Genomic DNA, 15,966 nt, shown 5'->3' on the forward strand with positions numbered 1-15,966 from the left:
CAGAACACGTCTCCAGACTTGTGCTTCCACAAGCCTCCATCTTCCTCTCTCCTCAAGCTGTGACCTCGGAAAGTGTTCGGCCTAAGCCTCAAGTCTTCCATTCTCTAAAATGGGGTGAACATGACACACAGCACAGGGCGTCGGGAGGCTTCCACGAGAGTACACTCATACTCAGCAGGTGCACACATCTGGTGCTTGGCTGTATGTATAACACACAGACTCTGTTTTAGGGGGCACAGTTTTCTCCTTTTCCCTTGCTTTCTTTCCCTCTCCTGGGCATCCAATCTGCTGGGGCAGAACTTTTTAGCTGAAACTCAAAAATGTAATGATCTGTCTGGCTGAATTCCATTGTTTCAGTTTGGTCCATCCTATCCCTGCCTACTGAAATACTGCAGAATTGTAGAGTAGCAATTCTATTTTCAAATACGTCTACTGGGCCCCCTTAAGTGTAGGAGGCTGGTCTCTGCTCCAGAGCACTGAGCCAGTCTTGGATAGTGACGCCTGGCTGCGCTCTATGCCTCCTTCCAGAAAGCAGCAGAACGGGGCACCTTCTGACCCACACGAATCACATTTCAAGGCCAGCGCAGTTACAAGGGTGACAACTTGGGAAATCTCGGCCTCTCTACGGAGTAAGACAGACAAAGGCTCAGTTCCACCTTTAGAGGAGACTGCACACACATTCTCAGGACTTGACCTGGCTCCGCCCTGGTCAAGGCACTGCTATGTTTAGAATCCAGACACTGGGGCCGGTGCTGTGGCACAGTGAGTTAAGCCACTGCCTGCAGTGCCGGCATCCCAAATGGGTGCTGATTTGAGTCCTGGCTGTTCCACTTCCAATCAAGCTCCCTGCGAATGCACCTGGGAAAGCAGTGGCAGATGACCCAAGTGCTCGGGCCCCTGCAGCCATGTGGGAGACCTAGAAGAAGCTTCAGGCTCTTGGCTTTGGCCTGGCCCAGCCCTGGTCATTGTAGTCATTTGGGGGAGTGAACCAGCACAATGGAAGATCGATCTCTCTCGCTGTCATCATGCCCCCCCCAATAACTCCGCTTTTCAAATAAATAAATTTTTTTTTTTTTCAAAACAACAGCAACAACAAAATCAACACACTGAGGCTGCAGGGTGAGTACACTCCTGAATTCAGATCCAGGAAGCTCCAGCACTGCTGGGAACGGGACTGGTGGGAGTCACCCGGGAGCAAAGACTAGAGACATCAGCTCCCTGCAGCGGACCTGCGGTCTCTGGCTGGCGCTGGGTCCCAGGTGACCTGGTGCCAAACCCTAACCGGCTACCTTCCCCCACCGGCCACTGCTGCAGGACGCACAGCAGGACCCAGTCTTCTGGCCAGTCTTCCCTGCGCCCTCCTTCCTCCGAGCAGCTCACCCATTTGTTCGGCGTGGGCTCCCATCCCAGCTTCCTCGCACCCCGCCCCGCCGGGGAACTGGGCCTGCACCGTTTCAGGATCCGCTTACCCAGCAGAACAGCGCCTTCCCCCTGCCGCCCAGACACACAACAAAGGCGAGATCCAAGTTCTGCTCAGCTCAGCTCAGCCATCTACAAATACCCTGCACGCGTTCCACCTGCTGTCCGCCACATGTCGTCCCTGCGGCCTGGGAGGTGACAGTTCCATTTCAAAGATGAGACACCGAAGCTCAGAAAAACAAAGCCGAAATCCCAGCCAACCCGGAGCGTGTATAAGGCAAGGCTGGCCTTGTGCCCCTAATACTGTGACTTTGGGTTCAGACTAACTCCCACCATACTTCCAAAGAAGATTCTATCTGTGGCTTTCCAAGCGTTAGCAACACAAGCCATCATCTCATCTTGTGGTTGGTGTGCTGAATGGGTATGCTGCTGCATGTCAAAATTCAGAGTCAAACGTACTTGTCTCTCAGAAAACCAGCTAGCATTAGCTGTTTGTGTGTTTTTTTAAATATGATTTATTTGAGAGGCAGACGGACAGACAGATGACAGAGCTGCAATGTGCTGGCTCACTTTCCAAATGCCCCCAACAACTGAGTCTGCAACCAGAAGACAGAAATTCAATCCAGGTCTCTGCCGTGGGTGGCGGGCATCTGGTTACTTGAGCCGTCATCCCTGCCTTCCATCAAGGAGCTGGAGTCATCGGGCCAGAGCCAGGGATGGTACCCTGGTACCCCGGCACGGGAGGCAGGTGTGGTCACTGGCATCCTAAGCACTAAATAAAAATCCGCTCCTCATTAGCTATTTGCTTCTTAACAATAAAACCAGTTTTTCCTGATCGGCCTACAGACCATTAACATGCTGCTGACTTAGGGCCTGCCTGGCACTCCTGGTTGATCTTATCTCAAGACTCTTAGTTATATCTGAAAAGACCTTTTCCCAAAGAAGGCTATGACCACAGGTTCTGGGATGGGGATTTACCTTGTGGGGGAGGGGAGGTGTCATCCGACCCACTGTAGAAACCGTGGCGTTAACCCGTGCACAGCTGAGACTTAGAACTGCATGCCAAGTTTCCAGACCACAGCAGGAGAGAGGAGAGGAAGGGAGAGGGGAATAGGAAGGGAGAGGAGTACGGATGGAGAGGGAGAGGGAGCGAGGACAGAGTGGGAGAGATTGATTTCAGGGACTCCCAAGATAACACAGCTGCCCCCCTAAGTCCTGTCCTACCCCAGGGACCCCAGGCCCCTAAGTGTCCAGGGCCTAAGGCCACCGGGAAGTGCTACACAAAAGGGAAACCAAAGACTCACCGCAGTGGGCAGTTACTGACAAGCCAGGCCACGCCGCTTTCAAAACGTAGGCAAGAGCTTTAAGGGCTGAAAGGGCTTTAGTTGAATGCGTTTTCTGACCTAGGTTTTACGTGAGGCTAGAACTTCCTACGACACCGTGGTCCTTGGCTCCTCGCCATTCTGTAGCTTCCAGCCCGGACAACAGTCGCCGCGGCAGCAGGGAACACTTCCTAAGGAGCAGGCTGCGCTCTCGGTCACTGACAGCGGGGAAGGGAGGCGACGACTCCTCTCCCACAGCCCACCGGGACCCCACAAATCCTCCCCGAGAGTGCGTCACTCCTCGCCCCCACGCGGAGGCCCGTTCCACCCTTAGAGTCCTGCGTCAGTTCCCTGGCACACAAGGGCGGTCTGTCCCTGAGCACAGGAATTTCCCTTCTTGGCAACAGGGTTTCCAAGACCCGAAGGTCATGGGGTGGGGTGGGGGGGTTGGAGCGAGTGGAAGGGAACAAGGTGCCATGTTAAGGTCAAAGGCACAGGGGCCGGCACTGTGGCACAGTAGGTTAATCCTCCTCCTGAGGCGTCGGCATTCCATAGGGGCGCCGGTTCTAGTCCTGGCAGCTCCACTTCTCATCCAGCTCTCTGCTATGGCCTGGGAAAGCAGCAGAAGATGGGCCAAGCGCTTGGGCCCCTGCACCCACGTGGGAGACCCTGAGGATGCTCTTGTCTCCTGGCTTCGGACTGACTCAGTTCCGGCCATTGCAGCCATTTGGGGAATGAACCAGCAGATGGAAGATCTCTCTCTCTCTCTGTCTCACTCCTTCTCACTGTCTATAACTCTACCTGTCAAATAAATAAATAAAATCATTTTTAAAAAAAGGGCACAGCCAGGAGGCCACAGCAGTCTTCTAAACAGAGTGTTACCATGGTCAAAGTCGCCCTATCACACATTTCTACTGTGGCGTTTAAGTCACAACCTGCAGCCTGCACCCTCTAAACCCGTGCCCCAGCATCTAATGGCTAGCAAGGTCACAGTCTGGTACAGCCCAGGCCAGGGACGAGTCGGTGTTTTGTTACTGTGTCCAGAACAGGGCTCTCCAAACATGAACGTGCACCACTCAGCTGGGGATCTTTCTAGGTGCATTTGCTGGCACGGGGAGGAGGGGGGTCTGAGGTGAGGCCGAGGCTCTGCACCTGCCAACAGGCTGCCAGGTGACATCCACGCTGCCAGGCCCCTGCTCCGCTGCAGCGGTGTCTGACGGCTTTCCCTTGGTTAAGTCATCCTGGAATGATCCCACCCTGCAGAAATCACCAGTGTGGTTCCACCCCGCACAACATAAACCCTAGAACCTCGCTTGGCAACAGCAGGAATGCCTCTTCATTCATGTCCAGAGCTTCGGGAAAAGCCTAACTCTTACAATCGAAACGGGGCGGGGGTGGGGGGGGAAGGGAAGAGGACGGATTGGAGAAAAGGATCTTGCATTTATGGTCCCTGTTCACGGAGGCCAGGATGGAGACAGCTGCGGTACTCCTGACGACACAGCTGGGGTTCAAACCCAGGTGAAGGAGACCAAGTTCCGGCCCCTCTGGGCGAATGATCACAGCTGGAACGGGGACAGCAAGGAGCCGATGATGACCAAAGCCAGCACTTACTGAGCACCGTCTCCACACCAGGCCCCGTGCAAAGGGCTTCACAGAAATGATGACTCAGCACCAGGAGGGAGGCGGGAGTGGTTAAAGTTGTTTAGAAAAAGGGGAAGGCGTCGTGAATTCCAGGGTGAGCAGAAGGTCAGTAGGTGTCAGGGGAGAGCGGGGGACAGTCTTCACCTCCTCTCAGTCTGGGGCTCGATGGGAAGTTGCTAGCTGCTCGGTATTTTGGAAAACATCCATGGGACAGAGAGGCCAATCCCAGGGGCCAGGGGCTTAGGACTTGCTGGCTGACCTCTGCTGCCTGATGCCACCCACGTGAGCCCCTGTGGGCGTGGTCCCATCGGGCTGCTGTCAGAGTGACATGCTCAGATGAGGCAGGCCTTCCTCTACTGGCTCTTCCTGCTTCAGCCTGGGATGGGTTACCGCATGCCTGGGCCACTCCATGAGGGCTGCCACTATGCCTGATGCCCTCACGACGTCCCTGGACCTACACGCTGTGTTCCACGGCTGACCCTGCTGCACACTACTGACTTTGCAGGTGCGAGGACTGAGGGCTGATTTGCTGTGCCACAGAGGCGGCTCAGTGGCCGTTACTTTCCCCTGGGTTGGGCCTTGGGGAGCTTCAAGTCCAGGGCTCTACAGAAGACTGGACGGGTGGCCAGGGAGGTGCTCCAGCCTGGTGGCCTGGGTCAGAAGGTGCAAGTAGCCGCCCCTGGGCATGCTGCATCTGTGGTGTGGTTTCTATAGGTTCCCACAGTGTTCTGCAAAGTTCCGTGCCCTCCGGCGTATCGCAGTCTAACCGTTTCCTATCGTCCTACACCCGGCCCGCGGTTCAGGTCCTTAGCACCTTGCTACCTCTGTACCCAAATTTACATAAGCATAAATCACTTACAGATTTTGTTCTGCCTAGCAAACTTCAGCCTCTTTCACGGAGGCATTGTCCTCCTGAGACTTAAATGATGAGATGTCAGTATTCAGGCTCTCAAAACTCCCCCAGTGCGCCTCTCAAGAAAGGACAGGTGGGGAAGCGTCGGCATGGGATACACGGGGGTGACTTCCTGTGTCTTCAGGAACCCTGCACTTTGCCCATTCCCATGGCGCAAGCTTCGCAATACCTGTGTCCTGGGAGGCAGAACGGCAGATAGCAACTGTCTGCCTTCGCTCCACCCTATACTTTAGTGGTGGGGTCTCTTTAAGCTTCAGCAAGGGGTGACTCGACTGCTAATCAACACTTGGTGATACTAGATCCACCACTGGGGGCACCAGCTCTCCTCCTCGTCATCACAGGCAGCTGTTGTAACCAGGCAGGAAGCAACTGCTGAGCAACCTGCCGGCCTTCATCGGTGGCTCCTTGCTGGCTCTCAGTGCTGAGTGCACATCATGGCTCATCGCTGGGTCATGCAAATACAACACCTGTGAACATACAGGTCCTCAGGGCCAGCGCTATGTGTAGCGGCATCCCATATGGGTGCTAGTTCGAGTCCCGGCTGCTTCACTTCTGAGCCAGCTCTCTGCTATGGCCTGGGAAAGCAGTGGAAGATGGCCCAAGTCCTGGGCCCCTGCACTTGTGTGGGAGACCTGGAAGAAGCTCCTGGCTTCAGATCGGTGCAGCTCCAGCTGTTGTGGCTGTTTGGGGAGTGAACCAGCAGATGGAAGATCTCTCTCTCTCTCTCTCTCTCTCTTTCTCTCTCTCTCTTTGCCTCTGCCTCTCTGTTTTTCAAATAAATAAGTAAATTTTTTTTTAAAAGAAAGTACAGATCATATGGGGCCAGCATTGTGGCACAGCAGGTTAAGCCACCGCCTGTGACACCAGCATCCCATATGGTTTGAGTCCCAGCTGTTCTACTTCCAGTGCAGCTCCCTGTTAATATGCCAGGGAGAGCACTGGAAGACAGTGCAAGTGCCTGGGCCCCTGCACCCACATGGGAGACCCAAATGGAGTTCCTGGCTCTTAACTTCAGCCTGACCCAGCCCTGGCTGTAGCAGCCATCTGGGGAGTGAACCAGAGGATGGAAGATCTCTGTCTGTCTCACTCTAATTATGCCTTTCAAATAAATAAAAAAATAAAATAAATCTTTAAAAATATATATACTGATCATAGAAACGGAGCCTGGACTCAGCACAACAAAGCACATGGAGCAGGGTCACAACCACCCTCGTGGAGCCTTCAGAACCGCCCCGTGGAACAGCGGTGGCCGACCCCCGGAAGCCAATCCCTGCTCTAGAGATGGCAGGGGGACGCCTTCCGTCTGCAGGGCTGTCTGCATGGCCCCTCGGGGAAGAAGGCTGCCCCGGCTCCTGCCCCTCTGCCCGGCCTCCACCTGCCCTCCTGGGACACTCCCAAGAATACCAATGCATGGAGATCGGGCCGCCAGGCTCCTCAACGGTGACTGGAGTCCATGCAACACTCTGCCTGCACACGCATTTCCTTCTCCATTTGCCACAGTTCCTCCTCCCATGTTTCCCGTTTGAAGCCGTTGCTGGCAACACGGGGTCCCTGGAGGGACGCCAGGCGCAGCACACATCTCGGTGCCAGTCGCCTCTTCCTGCGGCTCAGGAGCTGCAGGGCTGGGCGGAGGAGCGGTGCAGCAGGCCCTGGGGAAGGCTGGAGGTGACGGTAGAGGCCTTGGGGGCGGGGGGGCTCCAACCTTGGAAATGCTACACAGAGAAGGCGCCACAGCAGAGACGGAGGGAATCGACAGGGAAAAATCGTTGGGGAATGGGAGGAAGAAGGATGTTGAAAGAACTAAGTTCCTGTTGGCTTTTGCCACTTTCACACCAAAAGATACTTAACTGAAACAGCACGGAGGCCGCTGGCGGTAGCCAGGTGTCTAAACCTCAGCTCACCTGTTTCACAGTGGATTTATCTGGGTTGGTGGGGGGGAGAGCTGTGACCTCAACACTTAAGCTGTCCGTATTTTAAAAGAGTAAAGTCCCCAAGCCCCTGCAGATACAAGCCCCACAATCTGCTGTTTAGAAAAATGATGCTTTAAATATACTAATCTTAGAGAACAATCCAGAGAACAGGCCGTCCCGGGCAGCAGCTCGGGTTTCTGCTTGTGCTTTCATTTTAGAAAACAAATGCTCACAGATTCCACCGTGGGAGGGGTTGCGCCCGGGCCTCAGCCTCACAGAAAATGGCCTCCGGCCTTTAGCAACCTGCACATGACAAGCAGGGCACCCTGGGGCCCCCACCTGCCACAAGGGGATTCGTCGAGGGACACAGACAACCTGAGCACAGCTCAGGTCCTCCCAAGTCTGTGTGTGCTGATCTCACAATGACTAATCGCCAGCGCTTCCATTATTCTCCCCAAGCAGGGGACGACAGGGCGGGTGAGAAAGAGGCCGTTTGCTCCTGTAAGGCAGGGGCTGGGATCGGAGGTAAGACCCCCGTTTCAACTTCACAAAAGAAAAACAAACAGCACACCTAGAACACTATTTCCTAAAACAGACAGACGCACAAGTCACCTTATCAGAAGCTCATTATGAATAAGAAAGGAAGTCTTAATATAGATCATTGAAATGAACTGGTTTCCCAAACATGTCAAACATACACACACACACACACACACACACACACACGCAGAATACCAAACATGCAACAAAACAGCACGATTTCCATTTAGGAAAAAATGTGTCACCCGAGTAATTTATGGTGCACAACGTCAAATCACAGCGAGCGACGGCTAAAGGCACTCCAGCATCTCTAGCCTCGACAGAAAATGTCGTAAAAGGTCAAGGTCGGGGTTTTTTCTGCCTGGTTTGGCCCCCGTTGGTACAGCACTCAGGGTCTGACAGCTCTCCACTAGAGGAGGGAAGCCTACCAGGCTTCGTGTCAGTGCTGACCAGCTGCCTTCCCAAGTCCAAGTGCTCCCGCTTCCTCCAAGTGCCTCTGCCATCCTCTCCCGTCAAAGCAAAGGTGGAGCTTCCGTTAACCCAAGGGAAGGACTGAACACACCACCGACGGCCCAGCGGGGCAACAGGCACTCAGGAGCCCCCACGACTCTGGCGACTGTCCCGCATCACACACACAGCCTGGGGACCCTGAGAAACCCGCTCTCTGAGCTCATGGCAGGGACTGGCAGATCAGAGCAAGTAGCTTTACACAGCAGGGACAGACCAGAACACCGAGCAGCTTTTGTATAAGACAGTCCTCACTCAGGTGTAGGAGCCCAGCACTGCTCTAAGCTGCACGCCCACACCAGGGCGCATGGCAGGTTGCCAGGCCTGGGTCTGAAGGCAGGACTCCCTGGCCTGGGTAATACGTTCAACTTTGTTTTCACTGAGCGGGTGGTCTTAGTATCTGTCATCAACTCCATCAAGAGCTATAAGCTGTTCTAATATATGAAAGGAAGAACACCACAAATCAAACAGGGCCTAGGACCACTATCCAACTCACATCGCAGGAAGTGACAGCTCGAATCTGTCTCACCTTGCACAAAACCTGCCTTCACTCCATTACCACAATAATCCCGGATGCACTTCCAGGACAACAGCCTTCGGAATGCATATGCTGGGACAAACACACACGGCAGTGGCCAGCAACATGGGGATGGGCAGGGGGTGCTGGCTGGGTCTTGCTCTTTATATATTCCTGGAGTATATGTCTCATTTCCTCTCAAAACTAAGTTACAGTTGGGACCGGCACCATGGCACACTAGGTTAATCCTCCGCCTGTGGTGCTGGCATCCCATATGAGCACTGGTTCTCGTCCCGGTTGCCCCTCTTCCAGGCCAGCTCTCTGCTGTGGCCCAGGAGGGCAGTGGAGGATGGCCCAAGTGCTTGGGCCCTGCACCTGCATGGGAGACCAGGAGGAAGCACCCGGCTCCTGGCTTCGGATGGGCGTAGCTTGGACCATAGAGGCCATTTGGGGGGTGAACCAACAGAAGGAAGACCTTTCTCTCTGTCTCTCTCTCTCACTATCTCTGTCAAATAAAAATAAGTTATAGTTTGCTAATTTCCATTTACCTAAAAGGGCGAAAATGCTTTAGAATATGGCGAATGGCCTCCTGCGTTTCCCAGATTCAAATGAGATTCTCTTGGCTACTTTAACTGGCAAGAGCCCAAGTGCTTCCAACGGCCTGAAGTTCTGCGCCCTGGGGTCCTCCTGTGCATCCGCGGGAAGCCCCTCTTCAGGCACTGCTCCGTATCCACAGGCTACACGGAGGACAGTGGGGTCTGCGCCTCTGTGCCACCAACCCTGTGACCCCATCGAGTCCTCCAAACTCTGCACTCCATTTCTGTCTCTACAATGTGAGGAGGGCTAGTGGATTCTTCCTCAACATTCCATTTGAAAGCTGTAATTCCCTATTCCCTGGCCCACTCAGGCATCTTCTAACCGATGCCCAGTCAGTCCCAATCTTTCCGTAAGGACCTTCAGCTCAGGGCTGCTACTGCAGAACAGCGCGTTAGGCCACTGCTTGTGATACCAGCAGCAAAAATGGGCCAAGTACTGGGGCCCCTGCCAACCATGTGGGACATCTGGAGGGGAGTTTTGGCTCCTGGCTCTAGCCTGGGCCAGCCCTGGCCGTTGTGGCCATTTGGGGAGTAAACCAATGGATGCAAGACCTCTCTCTCTTTCTCTCTTTTCATCTCTGTTAGTAAATAAAGCTGTTTAAAAATCTTAATTTTTTTCCAAAGTGGATAATCTCCCATTTTTTAAATTCACGTACTGGGAGTGGGTGTTTGGCACACAGTTGAGACAATGCTTCAGTCATCCACACCTCCATCAGAGTCCCTGGTGTGAATCCCTATTCTGCTTCCAATCCAGCTGCCTGCTAATGCACCTGGGAGGCAGATGATGGCTCAAGTACTTGGACCCCTACCACCTATGTAGGAGACCCAGGTGGAGGGCTTCTGGCTTTGGCTTGACTGTGGGCATCTGGGGAGGGAACCAGCAGCTGGAAGATCTCTGCCTCGCTCCGCCTATCTTTCAAATACAATGGCAATGAAAATAAAATAATTTTTAAAACCTTTAAAATAAATTCATGTGCTTTCCCTGATAGTGTGTGCAGGAAAGGAAAGGCAGAACCCCAGTGTGACTGGAGCAAGTCTACCTTTGAATGGCAGGTGATGCTGTGAAACTGGGGCCCTGCACCTGCCCCCCCTCCCTGTCCATCTGCTGGCCCCAGCACCTCTGCCTTTTTGCTCAAAGGGAAACGAAGTGACAGTCCCTTAGAACAGGAAGGAAATGCAGCCGATACTGAGTCAAACCTTCTCTGGTTACTGGTGGGGAAACTAAACCTAAGGTCACACAGTGGGTCTGGGACCAGGTCCCAGGCTTTTGACGTCCCCCAGCCCATCTCTGCAGGGACACTGGGCTCTTTCCTTAGCCCCTGGGGAGGCCTCCGAGGGTGAGCGAGGCGCCCTGACTGAGCACACTGAGCAATGCCCCAGAGAGCTCTGGCCTGGCCACTCAGGGGACACAGCCCAGCACAGGGACGGGGACAAGGCCAGCAACTGCAAGACACAAGCTGATTCGTGTCATCAGTGCACAAACCCATGGGGGCTTTTAATCTAAAAGAAAAGCTCGCAGCAACACACTGACAACAGAAAAAGCAAGGTTGGGGAGAGGAGTCCCCAGAAGGGTGGGGTCCTGATTTGGTACCTCAAACAGAGCTGAGGCTCAGTTGATACTTGTTGAACAATTCCAAGGCTTCCCATCATGTTTTCGTGACAAAACATTCTGAGGTTTCGGTGTAAGAACAGCAATGATGGTCTTTAAGTTCCTGAGCTCAAGTCAGGAGCCAACAGCTGTTTCACACCCTCTCTGTGGCTGGGGAGGCAGCCTAGGGTGTGCAGAGAGGCAGCTGGCCTTTAGAGTCCTGGCCCAGGGCAGGAAACCCCTCACCTCCACGCCTGGGCTGCCACCCGGCGAGCCTCCGGCCGAGGCTGGCGGAGGTTCCGCTAAGGTGGCTGAGACGCTGGCCGGCCGGCAAGGGTCAGTTCTGTCTTCTTCCCCAGGGGCTGCGGGTGCACGGAGAGGAACCTCGTTTCTAGGAAAGGCTCCAGGCCATTGGCAGGCTGCTTTCAAAGGAGCAAACCATCAACGGGAAGCTGACGACATTTCAGAGTCCCAATATTGTTTTAATAACTATATTCCCCTAAAGTCATCTGATTTTTAAATTGTGAACAGGGAACAGAAAGTACAACTCAAGTTTTTTAGATCCTCTGTACACAGCTTAAACACCCAACACGTACACATGTCTCAATCCTTTGTGGGGAGTCGGGGCAGAGCTAAGATTTGGGAGGAAAGAAAAGGGATAAATTATTTTTCCTTTGAAATGAGGCTGGGATAAATGGGCAGCATGAACTCTAGCCTGAAAAATTATGTATGATTGTAAGCTGCAGAGGATGAAGGAACTAACCTAATGGCGGAGACGTTTCACCATAAGACACAGATAGATAAATGAGTCAGAATAGCTTAAAGGTGGGGATGGCAGTGTGACATAGCGGGTTGAGCCACTGCCTGAGACACCAGCATCCCCTATGAGCGCCAATGTGAGGTCTGGCTGCTCTATTTCCAAACCGGCTCCCTGCTAATATACCTGGGAAAGCAGCAGAGGATGGCCCATGTGCTTGGGCCCCTACACCCACATGGGAGACCTGGATGGAACTCCTGGCTCCCAGCTTCAGCCTGGCCCAGCCCCAGCTGTTGCAGCCATTTGGGGCATGAACCAGCAGATACAACACACCTCTCTCTCTGCCTCTATAACTCTGCCTTTCAAATAAATAAGTCTGAAAAAAGCTATTTTAAGGGAGTGACAGTGCACCACTGAATAGATGACAGCTAATAGTTACTGTGGCTTTGCAAACTCTGGGCATGGGGGTGGGGTGTCACCATTGCATGCACAGGAAAAGAACCTGGTCTGGGTGCCATCTGTCACTCAGTACCGCATGTCACCCATTACACCGCCGCCAGCAGGGGTGGGATGCCAGAATACCACTGGAATCCACTTGTTACCTGATGACAACTACAATACAATCCTTAAACAGCGATACGTATATAACATGTCTGAGTACAGATGGGTCTTTAACAGAAATAGGATCTGAAACCAGTACCACATCCCAGGTTCATCCCCTGCTCTGCTCCCCAGAAACAGGCACGTGTTCCTCTCTTCACCAGCACTCGTTTAAAATGCAAATTCCAGCCCCACCCCAATGCCACTGAATCAGAACCTCTGGCCCTGGGCTCCCACATTTTGCCGGGGGGGGGGGGGGGGGGGCATTCTGGTTTAGCAGATTAAGCTACCGCCTGTGACTGCTGGCATCCCATAAATATGGATGCCATGCTGGTTGGAGACCTGGCTGCTCCACTCTGGAGCCAGCTCCCTGCTAATGTCGTGGGAAAACAACAGAGGGTGGCCCAAATGCCTGGGCCCCTGCCACCCATGTGGGACACCCTGAAGAAGCTCCTGGCTTCAGCCTGGCCCAGCCCTGGCCGTTGCAGCCATTTGGGGAGTAAACCAGAGGATGGAAGACCTCTCTCTCTGTGTGTCTCTTACTCTCTCTGTTTAACTCTGACTTTCAAATAAAGAAATAAATCTTAAAAAAAAAAAAAAAAAAAGGCAGCAACCAGGTGGATTCTTACCCTACTAAATTGCTGGCCACTTAGACTAACACAGGGGAGATCCGCTATAACGGAAGGGATGTGCTTTCTGTGATAAAATTAGCATGTTAGAGTGACTCACAGAGATAAGGTTTTGTGTGTAGATGCACATTATGTATAACTGTTGTGAGAGGAAGGGAACCGACATGTGTTAAGTGTCCGTTCCTGACCAAACTACACATCGCTCAATCTTCAGAATCATTCTATATGAGTTATGGATGGAAAAAATTAGAGTAACTTTTCTAAAGTCATAAGCCTGGAAAACAGCCCGGCTAGGTTGTGAAACTCGATTTTTTCTGACCCCAGTCTCCTCATTCCATTGTACTAAGCTCATATGCATGTGAAAACACACACAATCACACAACAGTCATATGGCAAAAGGCAATGGAGTTAAATTACTTCTGGAAACTCTTTGTAGCAACAGAAATATAGTTTTTAAAGGACTAATTCTATTAAGGGATTTTCTCTGCTTCTCCTGCGGACAATGGAAGACAGCATGACTACTACCAAAAACCATTTTTGACAGCCTGAATTTGAGGGATCAGGAGGGTGTTTTGTGCCTTGCCCGGGTCAAATTTAACAGGGACTTGTTTTGCGCAAGCTAGAAACCCACGCAAAGGAAGCCACTTAATGTGCATCTTCCACGTCCTACTGCCTCACGGAAGAAAATGTCGACAGATGTGTGATCGAGCACCTGTCGATTCAACCGTGTCTCCTGCTCCAGGGTCTGGGGAGCCAGGCCCCCTCCGCTGGGAAACCCTCTTCCCCCGGCTTCCAGTCAGTTCCTCTGGCCTCCTCCCTCTTCTCTCGCCACATTTCTCTCTGCTCCACTAGGTCCTTCTTTGTGTGCTCAAAGGAATCCGTCCTCAATCTTTCGCTCCCTGGGACATCTCTTTCCCCACCTTTGACTGCTCCTTATATCCCAGGGACCCCCAGACTACACCTTCTGGTGGAGTGCAAAGCCCGCCTCTGTCTGGGTGCCAGGAAGCGTCAGCACCTCCCACTCAGTGCTCAGTGGAGCAGCTCCGCACCCTGTCCCCAGCTGCCCTCCGGGTTGCACTGCCCTGGGAACCTGGGAACATGTCAGCTCCCCTGTGCCTCCTCCCCGGAGACCTCAGGTTCCATCAGTTCTCCCTTCTGCATCCACTCCCTGGGGTGGGTCCCCAGCCCCTCCAGGCCTTCCCAGGTGGATTGGTTTTGCCCCCTACCCGCGTTCCTGGAGCCTTTGGTTTCCGCCTGCCACACAGCTACTCACTAGACCCCGGGACGAAAGCAGAGCCGTGACAGTCCACGTAGTCAAGAACACTGTTGGTTAATGCCTTCACGTTTCCTAGCTGGCATTCGAGACCGCCGCCGTCTTTCCGCACCGGACGCCTGCGTAGACCAGTTCTCACTTCTCCCTGAACACGGCCCGGGCCGTCTTTCCCTTCCACTGCAGGCTCCTATCTCAAACATCTCCTCCCCATCTCTGGCCGAAACTCCACATCCTTCCAGGGCTTGCTTAAATGCTTCTTCTCAAGAAAAGAATCTCTGACCCCCAGGGGTAAAAAGGACCTCCTCCTCCACAAAAGCTGCCTTTTTGCATTTTTCCACAATTATTTCCTCCATCACGTAACAGGGCCTGAGCAGGAAGGGCCCTGGGCAGGTGGATTCTCCGTTCTCCCTAGCACAGCATCAGACTGGACTCGACAGGTCTCCGTCGATAGAACAACCTTCAGCTCACGGGCAGTGTTCGCCTTCAGCTGCCCGTGGGTTTTATTTGGGGCTTAAGTTACGACGAGGAGCAGTCTTGCCGTCTGATTCCTGCTGCTTAAAGCCAGTCTCGGAGTCTTCTCTATCTTCTCAATGAAACCCAAGTGCCGCCTTCAGCTGCTGTCCTTTGGAACACCCACAGGCCCCCTGCCGCCCACGCAGTCGAACAAAGCGCCCCTGCCAAACTGCTTATTTATCCCTGCCAGTGCGTAAAGTGTACAAATAAAAAGGCCCCTGTATACAACGAACGGTTAACAACAAAAATCAACATTTAAGAGAGACGGCAGAAAGTCCTTCCTAAACGCTTTAGGATCTGCAGAACGGCTTCCCTCCGTGCCAACCTGGAAGCCCGCACGCCGGTCAATCGCTGACACTCTGGAGCAGGGATCTATCTCAGCACTGTCCCCGCTGAGCATCGCCCACGGCTGAACAAGAGCCGCCTTGCTCAGAGCCTGGACACGATGAACATGGCGATTACAAAGGCGCAGCGAGCTGCATGGTCTTGGACTCCCCCAGGGCCTCGCCAGCACTCTGGAAGCACTGGTGGAGTGGAAAGCGAGTGCGTTCAAAGACCTCCCTACTGTTTATAAACCGAAAGCACGGGCTTCCCCAGCAGGGTGGACGCCCTGGGCGCCAAGCCCTCCGCCAACGTCTCCCTTTTCCCCTTCCAATCCCCCACAAGGCTTCTCCCTCGCTTCACAGGGCAATTGTGGAAGACAGAAATAAAGACGGCCTGCTTCCTGGCCTTCACCTGCCCCCTGGGCCGCACACACAGGCGAGGAGGGCTGGAGGCAGGGCAGGTGTTACTGCCACCATCTGGCGCCTGGTATGCGCCGCCGAGCTGGGGCCGAGCCGGCTGGGATGTCGGTACTTGCCTGCCCTGCCTGCGGCTCCGGGCGGCTCTTCCCCGCAGGAAACTCCGTGCTTGGCCTGGTGCTCCCTGACATTGCGGGCTGCCCGGCTGAGCACACTGGCCGCACCCAGGTGCAAGGGATGTAGCGGCGAGGCCACTCAGCCTGGAGAAGCCAGCAGCCAGCGGTTGTCGGCAGACAGGGAGTGAGACAGCAGCCCCAGAGGCCTTATTCAGCTCCTCCGTCTGCCTTTGGGTCTCCTTAATAACAGGTCACTGGAGGGCCAAGTCACAGTGTGATCCCAAAACCTGCTGGGTCACTGTCACCCTCCATCCTGAAAACAAGCCAGCAACAAACCAACCGATTTCCTCGTTTATGGAATGAGGGAGAAACGCAACATGCATTA

At 53.7% G+C, this 15,966-nt stretch overlaps 1 long non-coding RNA gene across 11 annotated transcripts in view; it reads right to left on the reverse strand.

Annotated features, from left to right (window-relative positions):
* The window catches only part of ZBTB38 (zinc finger and BTB domain containing 38), a 112,758-nt gene that overhangs the window by 60,014 nt on the left and 36,778 nt on the right, over positions 1–15,966 (reverse strand). The window contains exon 1 of one of the 11 annotated variants that reach the window (XR_001794629.3): positions 2,724–15,953. The exons of the other annotated variants lie outside the window; for them this stretch is intronic. This is a non-coding gene — a long non-coding RNA (zinc finger and BTB domain containing 38). Of the gene's footprint in view, positions 1–2,723; positions 15,954–15,966 lie in introns of those variants that run through there. 11 annotated transcript variants of the gene reach the window in all.

The sequence above is a fragment of the Oryctolagus cuniculus genome, chromosome 4, assembly GCF_964237555.1.
Source record: "Oryctolagus cuniculus chromosome 4, mOryCun1.1, whole genome shotgun sequence".
NCBI classification, from domain to species: domain Eukaryota; kingdom Metazoa; phylum Chordata; class Mammalia; order Lagomorpha; family Leporidae; genus Oryctolagus; species Oryctolagus cuniculus.